The sequence below is a fragment of the Tyto alba genome, unplaced genomic scaffold, assembly GCF_018691265.1.
Source record: "Tyto alba isolate M040663 unplaced genomic scaffold, T.alba_DEE_v4.0 Super-Scaffold_4, whole genome shotgun sequence".
In the NCBI taxonomy this organism is placed as follows: Eukaryota; Metazoa; Chordata; class Aves; order Strigiformes; family Tytonidae; genus Tyto; species Tyto alba.
This window is the reverse complement of record NW_024881315.1, coordinates 206,161-212,390: the sequence shown is the minus strand read 5'-3', so window position 1 is coordinate 212,390 and position 6,230 is coordinate 206,161. Positions and strand designations below refer to the sequence as shown.

The following is a 6,230-nucleotide window of genomic DNA, read 5'->3' as shown; positions in this document are numbered from 1 at the left end:
AAGAAGATGGCATTGCATTACACAGGCCCCTCTTCCGCAGCAAAGGACGCGAGCACACCGAAGACACGTCCAGAAAGCACTTCTCCACAAATGGTGAACAGAGTAGGTTGAATTTAATAAAGACAACATGATTTTCTCTTGAGCCACCGCAGTTTAAATTAAATTAGTAGCCCAAGAAGTGGGAGAGGTCCCAGGTTCTTAGGGCAGTGCTTAAGGCTTTGCTCAGGCTGGGAGAAAATATTGGCAAGTATTTATGGGTTTTCTCGGGAGCTTATTCTGGACTTGAACCCCGTGTTGAAGTATCCCCAGGCTCCTCGGGATGGTCTGTCACCTTATCCACCTTCCGCAGGTGCAAATAAATCCCTCTGCAGCGACACGGAAAGCCTCGGCGGGAGTTGTGAATCCCGGTCCCTGGATTCTCCCAATTCTAGCCCAGGTGAGAGCTGCAGAAATTCTTGCCTAATATTGCCCAAACCCTTCAAGTGGGAACAAAGTCTACAGCGCCGCACTTTACGCATCATGAGGACGAGAACAGCTGTTTATATTTTATCTCTTCTCAAGGAAACTCTAACAGGAAATTGCTGAAAGCACCATCCACCGGCACCATGTCCTCTTCAGATGATTTTGAGGAGAGAGATTCCTTGCAAACTTTTGAAAATGGTGAGCCACGCACGTATTTGACTCGCTAGGTGGAAACCGTGCTTCCGTATCGGTTCCTTTTCACGCTTTAATGCTGTTTCCGCAGAAAACGGCACATCCCAGCAGCAGTTTAAGAACATCCTCCTCTCCAGCGCAGCGCAGACCCACCGGCTCCGGAAGCTGCGGGGACCGTGCAAGTGCAGGGAGTGCGACACCTTCATGGTCAGCGGCTTCGAGTGCGAGGAGGTGAGGGCTAGAAGATGTCATTGCAGATGCCTTGCGCGGAAGCCTGAGGTGACCATCGCCTTGCTGAAGGTCTGGGGGAAGGGGGGACCCCTCCTTCTTCATCTTCATCACACGAGGTGTATTTTTCTGTCCTTGAGTAAGCCGCCAGCGGCCACTTGCCTGACACAACCCTTTTGGGGTTAGTGGGACTTTTGTGGTTGAGGGAACGGGAGAAGTTCCCCAAGTTCAGCCTCTGCAGTGCTGGGCCACATCCAGACTATAACTTGGGTCGGTTCTGCCGTTTCAGTGCTACCTGGCCTGCCACAAGAAGTGTCTCGAGAGCCTGCTCATCACCTGCGGCCACAAGAAGTTGCCCAACCGAGTACCTCTTTTCGGCATTGACTTCATGCAGGTTCCTCGAGACTTCCCAGAGGAAGTTCCCTTCCTAGTGGTGAAATGCACCTCGGAAATCGAAGCTCGGGCCCTCGGGGTGCAGGTGAGTAGCGGGTTTTTCTTGCTTTGATCTTCTCTTCTCCGTGTCCCAAACTCCTGACCTCTCCCCCTCTGAACCACACAGGGGATCTATCGGATAAGTGGATCCAAAGCCCGGGTAGAGAAGCTGTGCCAGGCGTTCGAGAACGGCCGGAGCCTGGTGGAGCTCTCTGAGCACTCCCCCCACGACATCACCGGGGTCCTCAAGCATTTCCTGAAGGAAGTGGGTACCAAATCCCTGCCGGGAGGGCCAGGCTCAGCCTACCACATTCCTCGGTGCCAGACCAGCAGGGTGAAGTAACTCGTTGTTTTCCTCCCCTCTCGCTCCAGCTTTCGGCACCGGTGCTGCTGTCCCAGCTCTATAACGACCTCATTGCGCTTGCCAAAGATTTGCAAAAACCTGGGGAAGAAAAGTTGGACTGCGCTGGCTTCCCTGCCGATCCCATCCAGAGCATGAAGGACTTGCTGGGCAAATTGCCTGGAAGCAACTACAACACCCTGCGGCACCTTATTGCACACTTGTACAGGTGAGGAGCGTGCTGGTTAGCGTCAGGCCCGACCCCAGGAGGTCCCTGTCGAGACCTCGCTGTCAGAGGAGCGGCCAGCCCAGCGCCAAACGCGTACGAGAAGAGTGTCTGGGCTTCCTCGACCTGGGAGAGCCGAGCAGGCAGTTGAGGAAGGTAAAAAAAAAAAAACTCATTCATGGAAAGGACCATCTTCCAGCAATTAAGAGAAAGTCTTAACGATCGAGGAGGAGCAGAAGGTCCTTACTGATAGCACTTCATAAAGTGCAGAGCAGGAGGTTGAGGCATAACTTGAATCAAGCCCTCTTTCACCCAGCTCTGAAGGCAGGTCACAAGAAACTGCCACCCTCATCGGGGCTGCACCTCCCAGAGCCAGGCAACTTCGGAGATTTCTTTTCTCCGGAGTTTCTCTGCACAGCTCAGAGCTCTCTTCCCTGTAAAAGATGAGGTTTCTCTCTCTACTAGGAAACGGGGGGTTTGGTGCACTCCATGGGTGTGCTCAGTGCATTTGGGTTGTGAGCTGGGAAGCCCCTAACGGTCCTGTTTCCCTTCCCCAGGGTGGCAGAGAAATACGAAGAGAACAAGATGTCCCCAAACAACCTGGGCATAGTATTTGGGCCAACTCTGATCCGGCCAGGCTCAGGGAGCGACGTCTCGATGTCGTGCCTTGTTGACTCTGGGTATCAAGCCCAGATTGTGGAGTTTCTCATTCAGAACTACGAAAGGGTGTTTGGGATGGATGACCTGCCTTCATCCTTATCCCTTGGATGTGAAAACCCTTCGCAAGAAGCATCGACAGAAAAGGATGAAGGACCTCAGAGCCCAAACACAGTCCAGAATATAACTCTAGAGGTAGAGCTCCCAGACACCGAGCTGGGCTTACTGACCCTGCTGTAGAGACTGACCCTAGTGATTAAAGAGAACTTTTTTCACAGATAACAAACCGTTTCCTATCAGAGGGTTATTCCAGGAGGAAGGAGCAGGGAGCCTGTTGCATATGGAGTGGGAGAAACAGAAAAAATTATAAGCTACAGATCACTCAGCAGCTTCTCAGACCAATGCGGATGGTGGCTTTGCTCCATGTTTTAGATTCCAGTCATTCTGAAAAATTGTGGGGTTCTCTATGCTAAATTGCTTGGGACACTGCTGTTCCTGTGAACAGCTCTACAACTTTGGAAGCAGCTACAGGCACTTACGACGCAGCAGATCCCCTGGTACAGCCCCACAGGGCTCTGCTGCATCCCGAGCAGAGACCATGGGCCCTGTTTTTTCCCCGCCCTGCTACTGAGTGTTCTGCATTTTTCCCAAGCTCCACGGCTCTTTCCTCACAATATTTCACATCCCATTTCACAGCACTTTAAGAACAAAAACGGGCATAGCATCCCTGAGCTGAGACTTTTTTTTTTTTTTCCTCCTTTTCACAGCTGGTTTGATGAGCATGAAAGAAGAAATTACTTTTCTAACATTAAGCCCGATGGAGTAGCATCCAGGTTCGGGCATTCTCTGCCTCCTGCCTTTGAGTCATTGGTGCTCATGTGCAAGACTGAGTGTCTGCAACCACCCTATCCATGTCTGACACGCAGCAATGCTGCTCTTTCCACAGGTCCAGCTGACTGAGGAAGCAGAAGTTAGAATAACTAATTACAGTTGAAATAAAATCACCAGGGTAGACACAACTCACCTGTGTGCAGAAATCCTACAGGATTAATAAACCTTCACAGAAAGCACTTAGAGATATACACAACTATTGCCTTTGACTGTTTTCAAAGCCATTTTTACCTACTTGTACAGCATGACTGAATTCTACAGAAAGTGTCACAAACCCTTGAAAAGGGGACTTGCTTTAAGGGCACTCTCATTTTGCCATTAATCAAACTGACCTCGGAGCCCCTGCCCAGGTCACCTTGCGCAAACTCATGCTCTTCCCACACCAGCCGTGGCTCTCAGGCACTCCTCTGTCCTTCACTCATCCTTTCATTTGCATTTGAACATAATTACTGTGCTCCAATTAACAGCTTGGTTTCTGATGTTTCCCCTTTTTGTTCTGCAATGGGCTGCCTCAGTGTCCCAGCACGCTGCTGCTCTGCAGAAAGCAGCGGCCGCCTTCTGGAGTTGGCAGGCTTTGAACCATAATTTTTCTCGTGGCCCTGCTCAGGGACCTTCTGCAAAGCTCCTTCCTTACTCCAGGCGTTACAGATAATCTGAGAGAAATCAAGGCCTTTTCAGCCCAAGCAGCTGCCTTCATTCACTTGGCTCTGACAGCAGTTGGGGTGAGGTGGGAGCTGACAGGATCTTCATGTCAAAAGACAGTCCTGTATAAACACTCATGGCTTTTTCCAACAGAATTTCTCCTCCGAGCATGGTTTAAGTGTGGACTGTGTCTCTGATCCCTCGTCTCCCAGGGAAGCCATCAATGAGCTGACTCTGGAGGGAGCCCACAGTCCGTTAAGCGCGGATGCCCTAGGTAAATGAAGTGGTGCTCACGACGCTGTTACGGGTTGTCTCGTACCGCATTTGTGGGTTTTCACCCCGCCTGCCCGCCCCTACGTTACACAGCACAGAACACATAGCTGGGGCCTCGCTGCTCAGTCTTTGTGCAGGTAACCTATCGCAGAGCGACCGCCACGCAGCTCGCGGGAAATCACAGGCACATTTTCTGCCGTCCAAGATGGGCTTTTCCCCGCTGCTGCCTCAGCTCTTGAGCCCACAGTCACCTGCCAGCTCTCCCAGCTTAAAGCTGTCCTTAATGAGTTAAAGAATATGAACCTGATTCCTATCTTATACCTCTTTCAAATGCATATCTTGCGATTGTGCCAGATTAAGGAAGCTGCTAGAGGGAGGTGCTTTACCTGTTAATGCAGGAGGGATTCTGGTGTCCTTTCTAACAGGAAAAATAAGTCATCAGCCAAAATTGTTTGTCTTAGTCACCTTGTCTCACTGTTCTAAGATAACTGTTTAATTTTTTATTCAGAGATGAATACAAGTATTGGCTCTGAGCTGGACGACCTGGAGGACTCTGTGCAGGAAAAGGCAGACAGTGATTCAGACGCGTTTTAGGGACCCAGCCCAGATGCCATTTCAGCCGACAACCTGTAAAATATATTCGAACACAGGCGAAGACGAAGCCGGTCATTCCCAAATCTTCCAATTTGCCCTTGAGGACCGCCACATTAGCCAACGTGGCAACGAGTCTGCTGCAGAAGGCAACCCTACCAACAGCAGCTCCACGACAAAGGACATCCCGAGGAGAGCACTCGGAGCAGGAACAGCTCGGCCGACACAGGCACACTCAAGCACCGCTCCGGGGGGAGAGCAGCTCAAGCATTTTGAGATCACGCAGGAAACCGCCAGGATTGTCTTAAAGTTTAAAGCTGATGACACTTGTGTGTCCCCTGAGCCTTCTCTGGAGAGCGCGGGATCAACTGAGAAAGCAGAGGACGTCAACCCAGGGACATATCTATAGGAAAAACCTGAAGTGTAACAGAGAATAGAAATGGAAAGGGAGAGGGGACTGAAATCCCACACCTGCTGGAAAGATGTAGTCAGGAAGGAGGCAACTGAAGCGTAGGAACAGAAAGCATTCTCAAATGGTCATTTTCTGGCAGCTGCAGCAAGCGTTGATTTTTGCCATTTTTATTTCACAGCATTTTAAGAGTAACTCACTTTTTGAGTGTACTGGAGGAAGGTAAACGGGCAAAGCTCACATACTCTGGATCCTTCTGTTGCTGGAGCTTCAAGTTGTGAGCACAAAGCCATTCTGCAAAGGGAACAGACACGGCCGCACTCTGAGCCAGACCCCATTTCTCCAAAACATTAATTCGAGTCCTCTCAAAGCACACTGAGCTTCTGCAATACTTCCACGAGAAGCTGCTGCTGGCGTGATCGTGGCAAAGCCCTGAACCCCCAGCAGAAAAGATTTTTTGGGTCTAAGACCAGGTTGTTCTGAGTTGCTGGGTCTCCACCTCACCTGCCCGAGCTCCTCTCCGCTTCCCTGCGGTGGATTTTCTGTCCAAATTTTAACATGAGGACAGGGAGAATTCTGTCCTGTAGTGCCATCTCGTGACGCAGGCATGGGGAAGACAGGCTTCCTGTCCTGCTCACTCCCAGGGAGAGCTTTGCATTCTAGGATGGAAGCGCTACAGATTTCCTTGGTGTTTAGTTGTGTATAGAGCATGAAATTCAGACGACAACATAAAAGCCTCGGCACAGGGGCACATTTCAGCAGTTACCATCTGCTGCAAAGGCACTGGGAGATGTACAAGCCACCAGAGCTAAAGGAAAACATTACACTTTCTCCAAGCAGCTCAGGAGGTTAAGCAATCTACTTTACAAATTTCTTTCATCTCACCA

At 50.5% G+C, this 6,230-nt stretch overlaps 1 pseudogene; it reads left to right on the top strand.

Annotated features, from left to right (window-relative positions):
* Positions 1-6: 6 nt before the first annotated feature.
* On the top strand, positions 7-6,001 carry LOC122154437 (annotated as a pseudogene).
* The last annotated feature ends 229 nt before the right edge of the window (positions 6,002-6,230 follow it).